The sequence below is a fragment of the Mixophyes fleayi genome, chromosome 3, assembly GCF_038048845.1.
Source record: "Mixophyes fleayi isolate aMixFle1 chromosome 3, aMixFle1.hap1, whole genome shotgun sequence".
Lineage (NCBI taxonomy): Eukaryota > Metazoa > Chordata > Amphibia > Anura > Limnodynastidae > Mixophyes > Mixophyes fleayi.
Window position 1 is genome coordinate 242,717,317 of NC_134404.1, and position 18,365 is coordinate 242,735,681.

An 18,365-nucleotide genomic window follows, 5' to 3' on the forward strand; every position below is an offset into this window, starting at 1 on the left:
CCCATCTCGGCGGCCCTGACTCCACGTAGACTGCGTTGCCAACCGCGGCACACTACAGTAACACGAATTCTACAAAAACTTTCTCATAAAGCAGAATGTCCCTGGCGTAAATCTTGTACCTCTAATGATTTCATCACATATACCGCTATCTACCACTCTTATAGAAATGCCTTTGACGCTGCAAAACAAACATACTTCCAATCTCTCATTTATGCTCAGACTTCTAACCCCAAACGCCTTTTTAACACATTTAAATCTCTTCTCAATCCTCCCACCCCAAAGGTGGTAGGTCCTTTGCTCATTCCACCTCTAACTAAAATCTGTAATCTTTCTCTCTCTCTCTCTACCAGTAGTTTTCCATCACTATTCAAGCATGCAGTGATTACTCCCTGTCAGGATTTCCCAGGTATGACCACTGAGAGAGCGTAAGTGGTTAAAGTGGCTTTATTAAGAACACAAATAACAAACCACCACGGATTGTGGCACAGATATATGAAATGGGAAGACAGAGCAACAGTTCAATGGGATCAACAATTTAACAGAACTTTGTAATACAGACTGGAACAAACAACTTGGTAATGCAGACTCGAGATGACAACTTGGTAATGCAGACTGGAACAAACAACTTGGTAATGCAGACTGGAACAAACAACTTGGTAATGCAGACTGGAACAAAGCACATGGTAATGCAGACTGGAACAAACAACTTGGTAATGCAGACTGGAACAAAGCACATGGAAATGCAGACTGGAACAAACAACTTGATAATGCAGACTGGAACAAAGCACATGGAAATGCTCACAGGAGTGACCTGATGATCTGGTCCAGACTGTTTGAAGCAGGCAGGTTTAAAATAGGCCTCATGCAGCTGAAACCACTCCCAGTGATCAAAGAGAATAATCAAAGTAGCACAGTGGCCCCTTTGGTGGGCAGTGGTACTACAAGTAGAAAGCAAAACAAATCCAATAGAGTCACTGCAGAAAGCAGCTGCAGAGTGCAAGTCGTGACAGTACCCCCTCCTTAAAGGGCGGATTCCAGACGCCCAAATACTAGAAATGGTCAGAAAAGTCAGAGTCATAGTCCAGAATTGGGCATGTATTTGAGAAGTCTTCATGCAAGGACGGAAAGGGTATAGAAACCACGCCACAAGGGAGTTGAGATCCAGGAGAATCTTTCTTCTTCTTCCTCTTCTTCACTTTCTTTTTATGGTTTTTAGAGGGTTGCTGGAAATGGAGCAAAGAAAACGATAATCTCAAAGTTGGAGTAGCAGGAGATAGAACATGTGGCACAGATGAAGCACTGGAAGTGAGATTGGCAAGTGCTGATGCAAATTCTTCGATCACGGCCTCAGTAAAAAGCTGTAAATCAGACAGGATGGGATCCTGGGTTTCAATTAAGGGCTCTGCCCATTCCAGAGCTTCCCCTGTGAAGTTGGCCAACATGTAAAACACTTGCTTTCGTTGAGTATCAAGGAGGTTGGATACAGAGGGAAAATAGGATATACAGAACTTAATAAGAGCATGAAATTGCTGAATATCCCCATAGAAGGTAGGTGGTTGGAAGACTTGAACAGAGGATGAATTCGAATTAGCATGAGACTCGGCCAGCTCGGGTTGAACATACATCCCTGGGGACTTGGGTAGGACCCCCTTGGCAGAAGACAACCCATACTGGGCAGATGACTTGGCAGGGCGCCCGGATTTGGCGGTAGACTTGACAGGGACAGCACTGAGAGAAGTCTCGGGGCAGACAGCGCTGTGAGAAGCCTCAGAGCAGACAGCGCTGTGAGAAGCCTCAGAGCAGACAGCGCTGTGAGAAGCCTCAGAGCAGACAGCGCTGTGAGAAGCCTCAGAGCAGACAGCGCTGTGAGAAGCCTCAGAGCAGACAGCGCTGTGAGAAGCCTCAGAGCAGACAGCGCTGTGAGAAGCCTCAGAGCAGACAGCGCTGTGAGAAGCCTCAGAGCAGACAGCGCTGTGAGAAGCCTCAGAGCAGACAGCGCTGTGAGAAGCCTCAGAGCAGACAGCACCAAGTGGTAACTCGGGCTGAACCGCATAGAGTGGCAACTCGGGCTGAACCGCATAGAGTGGCAACTCGGGCTGAACCGCATAGAGTGGCAACTCGGGCTGAACCGCATAGAGTGGCAACTCGGGCTGAACCGCATAGAGTGGCAACTCGGGCTGAACCGCATAGAGTGGCAACTCGGGCTGAACCGCATAGAGTGGCAACTCTGGAGTGGGCTGGAGGGACAGGGCCCCCTCTGGAGCAGACTGTAAGGGCAGCGCCCCCTCTGGAGGAGTCTTTAAGGGCAGCGCCCCCTCTGGAGGAGTCTTTAAGGGCAGCGCCCCCTCTGGAGGAGTCTTTAAGGGCAGCACCCCCTTGGGAGCAGACTTTAAGGGCAGCGCCCCCTCTGGAGCAAACTTTAAGGGCAGCGCCCCCTCTGGAGCAAACTTTAAGGGCAGCTCCGCCTCTGGGTTGAACTGGGGAACCCGGGTTCTTATGGAAGCAGACAGCATGTCTGGAATGGAGACAAAAGCTTGTAACTCAGAGCTAGACATAGAAGTTGAAGATGGTCGGAGTCTACGGAGCGGGCAATCCTGTAAAAAATGTACATCACTGGCACAGTAAAGACACAGTTTGTAGGTCCTTCTGCGCCATCGCTCCTCTTCGGTCAGGTGAGGGCGTGGAGCACCTGAAAACCTGGAATTTGTTCCAGGAATATTGGGAGGTACTGCTTGCAGCGAGTCAAAGGCAGACAAATTTGGTAATGAAATGTTAGGAGCATAGTTAGACTCCTTACAGTAGGATGTATTAGGGGTGGAAACTGGAAGTTGCTTAAGCACTTGGTTCAGCAAGGAAGATACTTGCGCTATTTGAGTGTGAAGTTGAAGAATGTCCACTTGGAGCAACTGGAACAGGGAATTTTTGGAGGAAATAGCAGCCATGGTCTTAATGTTGAATACGGAGTAGGTCACTTCCCTGGAAATCCTTTTCAAAAGAGATGAAAGCAGTGCAGCAGCAGGCTTGGTATTAGGGCCAGATCATACTGTCAGGATTTCCCAGGTATGACCACGGAGAGAGCGTAAGTGGTTAAAGTGGCTTTATTAAGAACACAAATAACAAACCACCACGGATTGTGACAGTGATATACGAAATGGGAAGACAGAGCAACAGTTCAATGGGATCAACAATTTAACAGAACTTGGTAATGCAGACTGGAGATGTCAACTTGGTAATGCAGACTGGAGATGTCAACTTGGTAATGCAGACTGGAGATGTCAACTTGGTAATGCAGACTGGAACTGACAACTTGGTAATGCAGACTGGAACTGACAACTTGGTAATGCAGACTGGAACAAACAACTTGGTAATGCAGACTGGAACAAACAACTTGATAATGCAGACTGGAACAAAGCACATGGAAATGCTCACAGGAGTGACCTGATGATCTGGCCCAGACTGTTTGAAGCAGACAGGTGAAAATAGGCCTCATGCAGCTGAAACCACTCCCAGTGATCAAGGAGAATAATCAAAGTAGCACAGTGGCCCCTTTGGTGGGCAGTGGTACTACAAGTAGAAAGCAAAACAAATCCAATAGAGTCACTGCAGACAGCAGCTGCAGAGTGCAAGTCGTGACACTCCTATTTTGAAAAAACAAAATTCTGACCCAAACTCTCTCTCAAATTACCACCCCATCTCTCAGCTCCCATGCCCATTCAAGATTCTCGAGAGAATTGCCTACACTCGCCTCATACACTTTCTTACGGCAAACAACCTTCTGGATTCTCTATAGTCAGGCTTTCGCTCTCAACACTCCACAGAGACTGCGCTGACCAAGGTTGTCAATGATTTGATCACAGCAAAAACTGAAGGTCAATACTCTCTTCTAATTCTCCTGGATCTCTCTGGTGCATTTGACACTGTCTCCTCATACAAATGCTACAATCCCTAGGTCTTAAAGGCACTGTCCTATCCTGGTTCTCATTGACACGAGACGCGGTGGCTCCGGGCACAGCCGCGACTCACTCTCCTCGATGGCCCAGCGTCCCGGCCGTCGTCATGATGACCGGGACGTCACTTCTGGTTTGGCTTGGCAACGGCCGGGACGCTCTTACTCTACAACACCGCGCAGCCGGGCGCGAATTAGGGATTAACTATAGCCTCAGGTGGCTAATTACTCCCTCCTGTGCCCAAACATTATTCATTGGTTTATACTGGTATTTAAGGCAGGAATGGGCAAGCCTCCCTGCTGGTTATAGTCCCTGCTTCCTAGCATACTTTCCCTGCTGTATTGCTGTTCCTGATATCTACATTTCTGTTGCCGACCCTTGCCTGGATACTGACGCTGTTGAATTGCCTTTGACCCTGACCCCTTTGCTTGGAACTAGACGCTGCTGTTTTGCCTGTGACCTTGACCCCTTTGCTTGGATTTAGACGCTGCTGAATTGCCTGTGAACTTTTGACCTCTTGCCTGGACTCTGTCGCTGCTGTATTACCTGTGACCCTGAAACCTTTGCCGGGACCTTCACTCCACCTCTATGTTAAACACCAGCTTCTACTACTAGAGAACAAGACCAGGGGGCATCTGAGTACTAGACGCTGCTGTTTTGCCTGTGACCTTGACCCCTTTGCTTGGATTTAGACGCTGCTGAATTGCCTGTGAACTTTTGACCTCTTGCCTGGACTCTGTCGCTGCTGTATTACCTGTGACCCTGAAACCTTTGCCGGGACCTTCACTCCACCTCTATGTTAAACACCAGCTCCTACTACTAGAGAACAAGACCAGGGGGCATCTGAGTACCTGTGAGCACATCTAGCTCTACGGGAAAGGCGGCTGCTATAGGCGAAAACCTCTGAAGCGGTTCTAGGAGTTGATACCTAGGGCGTGAGTCCTAACATTATAACCAGCCCAAAATCACTAGTAGTGAGTGAACTGTCTTGAATTTTGGTTCTATGGAACCAAGCCCAGCTCAAGTGTTGGCAGGTCAAATCCAGACCTTGTCCCAAATGGTCCAAGAGCTGTCTCAGCAGCAAACCGCACAGGAGCAGGCGTCAAGAGCTTTACAAGCCGCCCAGTCTTCTGTGGTGGAACCGAAAATGAACTTACCTGATCGCTTTTGGGAGACCACAGACTCTTCCGCAACTTGCGAGAAAGTTGCAAACTCTTTTTCAAATTAAAGCCACTCTCGTCAGGGTCACCACAACAGAGAGTGGGGATAATTATTTCTCTTCTACAAGGGGATCCTCAGTCTTGGCCGTTCAGTTTGGATTCTGACAGCCCTCAGTTGCAATCTGTGGACGTATTCTTTGGAGCACTGGGTTTGATTTATGATGACCCGGATCGAGTGGCTGCTGCAGCTTCGATCTTTAAAGCAAGGACGACGTTCTGCTGAGGAAAATCGCTCTGATTTAAGGCGTTGGTCCTCGGACTGTGAATGGAATGACCCAGCTCTCCGCAGCCAGTTCCGTTTGGGCCTCTCTGAACAGATTAAAGATTCCCTTGTCCAGTATCCTACTGCTGGATCTCTCAAGGAACTTATGCAGCTGGCTATTCGAATCGACCGAAGGTTCAAAGAAAGGAAAGCGGAGAAGGAAAGCCCTTCGCCCTATTTTTCTGTTTCATTTCAAACTTCTTCCAGCGATCAAGTTGAACCAATGCACCTGGGGGCCTATCGGTTGTCTTCCGAAGAATGTACCCGGAGACATACTTTGGGCCTCTGCTTATACTGTGGAGAGAAGGGCCATCTGCTCCGCACCTGCCCCGTCAAACCGGGAAAAGGCCAGGCTAAGTGAACACGGAGAGAGTACACTTGGGCCTACAAGTCCTCTCTCGAAAAAATTCCCTACTAATACCTGCATTTGTGGACAGTGGAGCTGCTGGAAACATTTTAGACTTCACCTTCGCCCAGTCCCTGGGTTTCTCAGCCATTGCTCTTGAATCCATCATTGCTGTATATGGGCTAGATGGGAATCGCCTGAACAACGGTGAAATTCATCATCGTTCTCCTCCTCTGCAGTTAAAGATGGGTGCCCTTCATTCCGAGACTATCTCACTGTACCTAATTAATTGTCCCTCGGTACCTCTGATCTTGGCCTATCCTTGGCTCCATAATCCCTGTGTCAACTGGATTAAGGGTGAGAACTTAATGGGACCCTAAGTGCTCTTCCTCTTGTATGTCCTTGCCGCTCAGGGTTACCCATACTTGCCCCGAGCAACTACCTTTTCCTTATCTTGAATTTCATACGTTTTCTCGAAGAAAGAAGCAGACATTCTCCCTCCTCACCGGGAGTACGACTGTGCTATTGATCTCATCCCAGGTTCGAGATTGCCCAAGGGAAGATTGTACGCCCTGTCTATTCCAAGCCATGGAATTATATGTAGAGGAGAATCTGCAGAAAGGCTTTATTAGGCCTTCTAAATCGCCTGCCGGGGCAGGCTTCTTCTTTGTGGCCAAGAAGGATGGCGGTCTAAGGCCTTGTATTGACTACAGGGGGTTAAATAAAATAACCATAAAGAATACATATCCCTTCTCACTTATCTCGGTCATCTTCGATCAACTTAAAGGAGCTAAAATCTTCTCTAAAATAGATCTTCGTAGAGCATACAATTTGATCCATATCCGGAGTGGCGACGAATGGAAAACGGCCTTTAATACTCAACAGTACCATTAGGAATACATTGTCATGCCTTTCGGCCTCAGCAACGCTCCAGCTGTCTTCCAAGATTTGATTAATGATGTCCTTCGAGAATTCTTGGGCTCCTTTGTAGTGGTCTATTTGGATGACATATTGATTTACTCTCGCTTATTAAAACATTGAGAGCATGTACGACAAGTTCTTCTGAAACACCGCCATCATCACCTGTAAGCTAAATTGGAAAAGTGTGAATTTGAAGTCTTCAAAGTCACATTTCTGGGATATGTTATTTCCCCCGAAGGCTTCGCTATGGACCCCACGAAGGAACAGGCTATTCTCGACTGGGTGCGACCCTCGAATCTTAAGGTCATCCAAAGATTCCTGGGATTCGCTAATTACTACAGGAAATTTATCAGTTCTATTTCTATTCTTGTTGCTCCTATTATGGCTCTGACTCGCAAGGGAGCTGATCCTAAAATCTGGCATTCTGTCGCAATTTCTGCCTTCGAGGCTTTGAAACGTGCTTTTGTATCTAACCCTGCTCTGAGACATCCCAATCAAGACCTTCCATTCATCATAAAAGTCAATGCTTCGGATGTAGGAGTAGGAGCTGTGCTATCCCAAAAAGACCTTGAAGACCATCGCCTTCATCCCTGTGCTTACTTGTCCCGAAGATTTTCTTCTGCTGAGGGCAATGGGGAGTTGTTGGCCGTCAAGTGGGCATTGGAAGAATGGCGCCACTGGCTTGAGGGAGCTAAACATATTATTGCGATATACACCGATCATAAGAATTTGTCTTAGATTGAATCAGCTAAAAGGTTAAATTCCAGACAAGCACGTGGTCCCTCTTCTTCTCCCGTTTCCACTTCATCATTTCCGGCCTGGCTCAAGGAACCTTAGGGAGGATGCCCTATCTCGTAGTTTTGTCTCTTCCAAGACTCCTGTCTCAGAGCCTTGTCCTATTGTCCCTGCCTCAACTGTGCTGATTGCCTTTACGCAAGAACTGGGAAAAACCCTCCTACAATTCCAATTACAGGCACCTCTTGAAACTCCAGCAGACAAACTTTTTGTACCTATTCACCTCAGGAAAGCTGTTCTTTCAGAGTGTCATGACAACAAGACTTCTGGACATCCTGGTATTGCTAAGAACATTGAAATAATCTCCTGAGCTGTCTGGTGGCCATCTATACCTGCGGACGTCAAAGAATACATATTATCTTGTGATCTTCATTCCAAAAACAAGATTTCTCGGAAATCCCCTTCTGGTCTATTGTTGCCCTTACCAGTCCCGGTCAGACCCAGGACCCACTTGTCCATGGACTTCAATGTCGACTTACCTCCATCTTCCGGAGGCAACACCATCTGGGTAACCGTGGATCGGTTGAGTAAAATGGTTCATTTTATTCCTTTAACCAAGTTACCTTCAGCACGCTCTCTGGCCTCATTATTTATCAAACACATGTTTTGTTTCCATGGTCTCCGAGAGAATATAGTGTCTGACTGGGGTTCACAGTTCATAGCAGCCTTCTGGAAGTCTCTTTGCTCCCTTTTGGGTATCAATCTCAGCCTATCATCTGCCTACCATCTGCAGTCAAACGGACAAACTGAAAGGGTGAATTAGTCCCTAGAGCAATATTTGCGGTTATATGTATAAAAAAAACCACGACAACTGGGCGCACCTTCTTCCATGGGCTGAATTTGCCTACAACAATGAATGCCACTCTTCGTCCCAGCACTCTCCCTTTTACTGCAACCTTGGGTACCATCCCAGAGCCAACTCGCTGTCCTCTCTGTCTACCGATAGGCCATCTGAATCCAGGTCTACAGCTACCCGGCTTAGGAGAATCTGGAGATTGGTACATCAGACCTTACTCCGAGCCTCCTTTAATTCCAAAGTCTTCGCTGACCTACATCGTTCTGCCTGTTCCTTCAAGGTTGGAGATTTCGTAATATTAGATTCCGTCAACCGTGCAAGAAGCTAGGGCCCAAATTTATTGGACCTTTTCCCATCCTAAAACAAATCAACGCAGTATTTTTCAGACTGAAGCTTCCGGAACTTTTAAGAATTCCCAATACGTTCCACTGCTCTCTGTTGAAACCTGTTCTTTCCTCCAAAAGATTCGGACCCCGACAGTCCTCTAAACCTCAGCCTATATCTGTTGATGGACATCAAGAATTTGAGGTCGAGAAAATCCTGGACTCAAAGAAAGTTCAGGGTCAAATTCATTTTCTAGTCCAGTGTAACGGGTACGGCCCTGAAGAACGTTCCTGGGTGCCGCAAAGAAATCTACATTCAGATAAATTACTTGCTGATTTCTTTAAATGGATGTCGGGATTCCTTGACCCCTCCTCAAGGGGGGGAGGGGTACTGTCACGAGCCGCCGCGGCTCCGGGCACTGCCGCAACTCGCTATCCTCGCTGGCCCAGCATCCCGGCCGTCGTCATGATGGCAGGGACGTCATCCAGGGCAGCCGGGTGCATGCGCAAATTAGGGATTAACTATAGCCTCAGGTGGCTAATTACTCCCTCCTGTGCCCAAATATTTTTCATTGGTCCATACTGGTATTTAAGGCAGGAAGGGGCAAGCCTCCATGCTGGTTATAGTCCCTGCTTCCTAGCATACTTTCCCTGCTGTATTGCTGTTCCTGATATCTAAATTTCTGTTGCCGACCTTTGCCTGGATACTGATGTTGTTGAATTGCCTGTGACCTTTTGAACTCTTGCCTGGACTCTGTCGCTGCTGTGTTGCCTGTGACCCTGAAACCTTTGCTGGGATCTTCACTCCACCTCTGTGTTAACCATCAGCTCCTACTACTAGAGAACAAGACCTAGAGAACATCTAGGTCTATGGGAAAGGCGGCTGCTATAGGCAAAGACCTCTGAAGCGGTTCTAGGAGTTGATACCTGGGGCGTGAGCCCTAACACTCATCCTACCTATCTAATCGCTCTTTCAGTGTTAATTTCTCTGGATCCAACTCTGCTCAGCTTCCTTTATCAGTTGGAGTACCACAAGGCTCAGTCCTAGGTCCTCTGCTATTCTCTATCTACACCACTTCTCTTGGAAAACTAATAAGCTCCTCTGGATTTCAGTATCATCTCTATGCAGATGATACACAAATCTATCTATCATCTCATGATCTTTCACCATCTGTGTTGTCTCGCCTCACTGACTGTCTTTCTGCCATTTCATGTTGGATGTCTTCTCGCCAACTTAAACTCAATCTTTCAAAAACTGAATTAATAATATTCCCACCCAAAAACAGAAGCTTCCTGCCTGACATTTCTATTTCTGTTGATAACATGGCCATAAATTCCACCCCGCAAGCTTGCTGCCTAGGTGTAATCCATGACTCGCAACTATCCTTTGTTCCCCACATCTACTCTATATCTAAATCATGGAAATGTTATCTAGATGTATGTACATCCAGATAACATTTCCAGAATACGCACATATCTCAAACAAGACACTGCAAAAACCTTAATTCATGCACTCATCATCTCCCGCATTGATTATTGCAATTCCCTCCTTTCTAGTCTTCCCAAAATCAGACAGGAACCCCTACAATCTATTTTGCACGCAGCGGCTAGATTGATTTTCCTTGCAAATCGTTCTTACTCTGCTGAGCCACTCTGTCAGACTCTACATTGGTTGCTTGTATTTCAACGAATCCAATATTAAATTCTTCTACTAACATACAAGGCCATCAACAAAATTGCACAGACATAGATTTCCTCATTTGTCTCAAAATATCTCCCTACTCGACACCTCCGTCCTGTACAAGATCCGCGTCTCTCTTCCACTCTCATCACATCATCACATCCTCACGTTCCTGGGTACAGGACTTTTTTCAGGCTGCACCCACTTTGTGGAATTCACTCCCTCACATAGTAAGACTTTCCTCTAGTCTTCAAACCTTCAAGCGTTCTCTGAAAACCCACCTCTTCAGACAACTTATGATATTCCTCAAACAGCATCTTAATCTCCCTAGGATACCCTATTACCAACCTTTACACAGCTAACATAAGACATCAACCCTCTGACCAACATTGCTGTGTGACTAATCACACAGCCCACTCAATACTTTTTACCTTTGCATTCTAGCTGGTCCAATGTGCAATATGATGTAGCACATGCCCTTGTGTTTCAAACTCCCATTGTCCCATAGATTGTAAGCTTGCGAGTATGGCCCTCTTACCTCTCTGTCTGTATGTATTACCCAGTATTGTTTTATTAATGTTTGTTCCCAATTGTATAGCGCTACGGAATTTGCTGCCACTATATAAATAAATGTTGATGGTGATGAAGGGGGTAGTTTTAATTTTTATTACTGCTTTCATTTTTTTTTAACACTGTTTAGTTCCAGCAGGTCCAGAGGCTGTATAGCCGCCAGACCCATAGTCATTGTTCATTTAATGTCGGCATTGTCACTGTCAGCAATCACACTGTCTGCATTTTCTCAGTGTTGGGCAAATGGAAATGTCGAAAATGCCGACAGGGTAAATGTCATGTTGCATTTCTTCCGTCCTGATTTTGTACCGAACACTCATCCACTTAATCAGCGCACACTTCCAGCAGACTGATCTGTAAATAAACTAAAGATTTGTGCAGTAAATTCACAGATATTTCAATATACTGTACATTAATTGCTTCTTTCACCATGTCCAACCATCTTTATGTGCACACAATTGCAGCTAATGACCTTTCGACATGGGAGCTGAGAACAGGAGGGAGGGCTAAATATAGAAGATATCCAAAACTTGTGAGATCAGATATTTTCCCGGAAATAGTGTTTTGTTATTTTCAGCTCCGAATTTGGCAGTAGAAACTGAGTCACGTGTTCAGTTGTGTAAAAGTACAACTTAAGCACATGGTCTTTTCATAGCGAATCCATACTAAATGTTATTTCCATGCTCTATATGTCATTTATTTGTTCCTGTATGAAAGTGTATACAACATAAATTGTAAAGACATGTACAAATATATATTCTCAATAAAGTCTAATTTATTTACTAACGTCCTATGTATGTGTAAATATCTTATATATAATATGCATTATAGCTTTCCACTCTGAAGCTAAAATATATAACTTACTATGAACAGTAAAAAACATAGTCCATAGATTCAGTACACCTGTTTAAATTCTGCATTTTTACCAAAGCACGTGTCAACTGTGTGGGCCTTATTTCAGGATTATCAAGCAATTCCACCAAAGAATTTTCTTTCAAAATACTTTTATTTTCCAAAAGAGAAAATATTTTTATAAACTGTCTTTCAAACTTGTCAAGCATACAGCATTCAATGACTGATACATAACAGTATATACATATATGAACTGCTCACAATAAAGATCTCAATAATCAAAGCTATACAGCATCCAGATAGTTATTTGTCATGTCAATATAAACGTTTTTAAAAAGGCACGCATATATGACCATTTCAAGTACACATGCTGTACACAGCGTACATCATGTATCATCATCAACATTTATTTATATATCGCCAGCAAATTCCGTAGCGCTTTGCAATTGGGGAAAAACACTGTCCCCCAACTGGTCATTTAAGAATGCCTTTAATTTATATGATTTTTAAAAATTTGTATTACATAATATATACATATTATATATAGAAATAACCATAAATAAATGTTGTATAGTCATGGGAAATGGAGTGAGGTGCTTAACAAATTACTAAACTCTAATCAAACACACAAGAGTCTATAAATCCACATATTTGAACTGTATGATTTAATTTTGATTGAATGTTATATATAATTATACTATGATTGAATGGTATATATGGTATATATGATTTGACTATTATTGAATGCTATAGATAATTTCATTATGATTGAACGCTGTATATGCTTTCACTATGACTATACTATATTAAGAATTTAACTTTTGTGCTGGCTAGTGCATTCCAGTCGTATTTTCTCATGCATGTTTCACAAATGAATTATTTTTCCCCAAGTTCAAAGAATTTTGTTTTCACATCATTAATGTTTCCCCTCAATGCGTTTAGATATTCTTGCAGCTTTGACATCTTTTCACCCACACCTGTTGTATCACCGGAAGCCAGAGAACTATTGATGTTTGACTCTCCTTTTCTTCTTCTGAGCTTTCATCTGAAATGACGATGCTATCTAAATGAAGAACGCAATCAAAATTTTGTTCATTTTAACGATTAAATGGGACACAACATATTTTTTTAACACTAAACTGGATTACTACCATTTGCTCACCTGGACACTGCTTGAAATGACTTTGTGCTGATGACCCTCTTGGGTTTGTTCAGGTATGCAGTAGTGATGGTACTAACTGTAATGAAATATATAGGTTATATATTCACATATAGATACAGGATACACATTACATTTTTACTTGTTTATGATTATTTGTCTTTTTTAGGTTCTTATTTTATATTCCACATTGCCTATGTCTGTGATTTCCTCTCTTATCTCTATATTTTTGGCTATAGCTGCTTCACTTTTCTTTTCTGTGTTGATGTATATAGTTGATCACGTATTTTACTTTCTATAAATAGTAACGCTTTATTACTAATCATTATTTAACATCATAACTAACATTGTTAACACACTTTTCCCAAGTTTTAATATTCATTTTTCAATGTTTCTTCGTATTTTCTTTAACTTACCTTGTTCCTTGTTGTTCAAATCTGACCTTTGTTTCTGTATTAAGAACTTGCTTCTTCCCCCTAGTTTATCTCTTAGCATCTTGATCAATCTCTGCATTATAATTTCCTTTCTGTAATTTAGTAGTCTGTGTAAAAAGAATAAAAAAAAAATAAAAAAATTGAGCAATCGTAATCATGTTGGTCCAGCACTCTGACCATCATCTCCACCTATGTCTGAGTCAATGATTTGGCTCTTTTAACATCATCCAATATCATCCCATCTTCTCACGTAGACAGTCTGGCTCCTCTATGTTTATCTACAAGATTCTTGTGCATAAGTTGGTGTTAAAAATTGTTATGAACCAATCATGGCAGTTATAGCTGCATCGTGGAGCATAGTGGGCAAATGTTCATTCGCCATTAGCATTCAGCCACAGCGGTTGTTTTTGCTGGACACTTTTGATTCAACATTTTGTACAGTATGAACGGATTTCACAAATTCTTTACCTCATTTCATCCATCTATTATAGTAAGGTAAGTACTTTATTACATCTAACTTTGTTTATATATAAGTTTGTGTTGATGGAAATATTACAATACATGTTTTATCTATTTTCAGAAATGTCATCATGTCTTCTGATAAAAATGTAGAACACATAAAGGATTTTCTTGAGGTTACAGATGACATCCCTGCTTGTGGCTAAGCAAGTCCAAGGACTACAACAGGCAGAAGAGGATGAAGACTTACGAGGATATGGTTAGAGTCAGCCTTCCTCATTATCCAGAGGCAACTGCAGAATGGGTCAGAGGAAAGATACAGAACATGTGGACTTTGTCCTGCAAATAACTCAATAAGTTGGAGGCTTCCAAAAGATCTGGGGCAGGGGCTGAAGATGTCTATGTTCCAAAGTTGTGGTACTTTGAACTCCCGAGGTTGACGGCTGATCAACAAATTGCCAGATCATCCATAAGCATCTTCCCCCAGGGGGAATTTAGTTCATAATCTGCTCCTCAAGAAACCAAAGACATACCGGCACGTAGCATAGTAAGTAAACACACAATCATGACTGCTTAAAATATTTTATTGGTAAAAATAAATACTTCAATATAACACAGAATGTCAATGCACATTATAACGTCATTCTGCCTTCACGTGGTACATTCACCATTAAAATATTATAAATACTCCTCCCTGTTTAACTTGGCCTTTTTACATTTCTCATTTGAGAAGACTCCAATGGTGTCATCTCTACCACTTTCCGAAATATGCTCCAAAGTACAAGCTGTGCCGCCAACGCTGGGGCATTTTCACCTATTATAGTTGTGTAGGACACAACATGCAATCAACACCTTGTCTATTTTGTCAAGGTGAAGATTAATGGTAGCATGAAAAATCCTTAACCTGCTTCTTAATATACCAAAAGCATTCTTCACTACTCGCCTTGCAATTGATAATCTGTAATAGAATATCCTCCTTTTTGGGGATAAGGTTTTAAAATATGAACTTGGAGTCCAAAAGCTTCATCGGCCACTAATAAAAAATTAAGGCCTAATTTAGTTTGGGTACATGTTGGCAAATTAAGTGCATTGTTTCTAAGCTTGTCATGGAAAAGTGTCCGTTGTAATGGTCCACCATCAGACACTGCCATTTCTTTCACTGTCCACGAAGATGAATTCATATTTAGCATCCACTATGACCATCAGGATAATGTTGAAAAATCCCTTGTAATTGTAGAAATACCACCCTGTTTTAGAGGGTGGCATAATTATGATATGTTTCCCATCTATAGCCTGCCACAGTTTGGGAAATTATACATTTTTTCAAATTCTTTATCGATAACTTGCCATTCCTCAACCGTCGATGGGAACTGAAAAGGAAAGATTCTTTTAATGTTAAAATGAAAATATTTATTTCCATAACAATAGATGCATATATTGATTTAATTACACAGCCATCTGCTTTGGTTGAGGCAAGGTTTTATGATATGGTGATGGATACGGTGGAGTCGCCTGCTTCCACCCAGGCAAGTTCTGGAGTGATCCAGCAACCCACCCAGAAACCAGGTCGACAACCTGTCAGGAGGGAAAAGACAAGGCTACAGGAGGCAGACCAGACAACAACGAGATCATGACACAAAGGATACTTGACTCAGCCAAAAGACTGATGGAAAAAGAAGACGACAAAAGTGACCTTATGTGTGTGGCAATAGCTTAAAAACTAAAATGTTTAAATACTGACGCAGAGGTTGAACTTTTAATTATGGATGTGCTTTATAGGGCCAACAGAGGGGTTGACAGAGTTCTCTAGTGCCACGCCCAAGAGATTTACAGGCCTGCCCTATCCCATTTGCTGCTTTCTCCACACAGGCAACATTAGCTCCTGTAAAGAAGGTCCAGTACCCCTCCTGTCTATAGGACTTCCACACCAAGCGACAGTGCCAGGAAGTTCTTCCTCATTGGAAAATATTGAACAATATCGTTATGAGCACCTGTGACATTTATTTTTATATTTGTTTTTTACAGTCTGGGTTTGTTTTTTTATAGGATATATAATTTTTTTCTTTAATATGTTCAGTTAATTTTAATAACAAAATAGTTTAAAATCTGAGTATTTTTTTCACCAACCTTCATATCTTGTCCCTGGAAAACCTGGTATGATGGCCTCGGAGGTATGATTAAACCCAGAGTTTGTGGTGAAATTGCTGTGCTGTACTTGAGATCAGCCAGTGTCCTTCCAGTAGCCCAGAATCTCAGGGAAGCAAACAGTCTCTGCTATGCAGATATGGATCTCCTTAAATGGGTGTCCTCTTTTTGCATGAGTGGAGTGACAAGTTCCAGCTTCTTTCTCTCCTGTTTATTGTTTGCAGCGTTGTCACAATGGTGACAAGCAAAGAAGCACAAGGTTTTCTTTTATATGCCAATCTCATTATATAACAGTAAAAGCTACTTTGTGTACAGTTCTGCAGGGAATTAACCGAATGTAGACTACACACAAAGCAATGAAAGGCGATGATGCTATTTCCTCTTCCTGGATGTTTGTATATGTGTTTGTGTTGCGTGAGGTGAGGTGCAGCTCATTATTTAAATTAGGTTTGTGTATTGTTGCAGGGACGGCAGATATCTGTAGAGTGTGTACAAAGTCACAAATCTTTTCAGCACATGGTTATGAGAGATGCAGATCTCAGATGTGACAGTCAATTTTGTAGGTGTCTACACACGAATCGTCATGCTAAGTTGAAAAGTGGTAAATTCGTTACAGAAATCACATCTAAAGTGAGATTGCATTAATGGTGTACCCAGCTTTACTCTTACTAGATTTTCCTTTTCCTTAGTCACAAACACTCACAAAGTGAGAACAATCACAATGACCATTGTTTTGTTGAAGCCAAAGTCCACAAAAATGGGTTTTAAACTGTAGAATCATGATTTTTAAAAAAAAAAAAAAAAAAAAAGCAGACAAAGGGAGGAGGTTCTTATAAGTTGTTTCTTCCTTCTAAGCAACTGTTTTGATCTAAGTGTTTGGAGGGTTACTTTGAAACTAGACAACCTCACAGTAACATGGTTACTTGTATTTATTATAGAATACATGGGTCAAAAAAGTAGTCACCATAATTCTATCAAGCAAAGCTTAAACAAAATTATTAGAGGACCCATTAGAATTTTTCCAATGTAGATATATAGTTATTTACTGTATATGCCTAATCTAGGGAATATAGCTATTTACCTAAGTTTGAAATATAGCTATGGCCCCAAGCTAGGAATATGAGGATTGATTATTTAATTATTGTGTTCAGCGTGTGTATCCCTCTCCAGTGCCAAGCATACAATGCACATTAATATACTCCTTTCCTTTGCCAGCCATACAATGCATATGAATGCATACTCCTCTTGCTTGCCAGCCCTAAAAGTGATCACTTATCTGTTTGCCCCTTTGCTGGTCCACTTCTTGCTTATCCCCCAAAAAACTTACCTGGTGGCAGAGTGAAATCCTACCAGCACTTACATACTTTCTAGTGTTTCCGGGTTCATTCAGGGCTATGAACTCACTCTTATCTGAATTATAGCCATGAATAAACCTAGAAACAGCAGGCAAATTTTATGAAGGCATCAGGCTGAAGCATCACTATAAGGGGTTTCTGGGGACAAGTATCTGTATGGCCCCTTATTTCTCTTAGTGTAGAATCATCCCACTGCTATGAAGCCGTTAGTGATCAGTGTAAGAATACTTTGAAGCCAGAAAAGTGGTACATGATAAGACAATAGGAGTACTAGACAAAAGGACACTCTTAACATCTGAAATGCATACCCCCTGGTGATTAACATCTGTGGTTAACCTGCTTTTTAGTGAAAAATTATAAAGTATATAATAATTTTTCCTTTCAAGGAAAATATTAAAATATCATCTAAATAGGCTACCATGAATTTTCCCAATAATTTCTTAAAGATATCATTGAATCAATCTTGAAAGACAACAGGGCATTCTAGTATAGCTCTGTGTAAGCGCTAGTGCATGCCGAAGTTGGTTCACTCTTTCATGGTTGAGAGAGAAAAAACTGAGGCCACACTGACTAGCACTTGCATGTGGCTGCACAGTCACAGTGCACATCAGGGGCGATTAACACAGACAGAATGGGCATGTGTCTAAAATGGAGATACCTTACAGAAGCCTACCAAAAAACCTCTGATCCACTGAGTACCAGAGTGTAGAAATATTTGTTTAATACAAGTTATATGCATTACTTAGTCTCATTGGATATTTGTGCCACATTATCAATAGTTCCTATTACCATTTCATGAAAAGTGAACATTAACAGGGTTGGATAAGGCAAACTCTCCAGGCCCAAACATAAAAGTGTATACTTGGTAATGTTTAATACAGCAAGTTGAAAGGGCTCCTATTACAATTGGTAACTATTAAAGTGGACTTGTAGACTACAAACAGTGAAGGCATCCATTTGGTGGGCTGAATCAGAAAAGAGTTTGCTGCTAGGAAACAGTGACTTAACAGGAGCAGTGCCTTTTGAGGAGTCATTACTTATACTCAGGAGGTAATGGTTCCTGTTTAATAAATAGACTACATTCTCAGATTCAGGAGTAT

General features: G+C 42.4%; 1 protein-coding gene across 2 annotated transcripts in view; it reads right to left on the minus strand.

The window, feature by feature from the left end:
- Positions 1-18,365, minus strand: part of GNG4 (G protein subunit gamma 4) — a 236,466-nt gene that overhangs the window by 73,773 nt on the left and 144,328 nt on the right. The gene's annotated exons all lie outside the window — the stretch shown is intronic.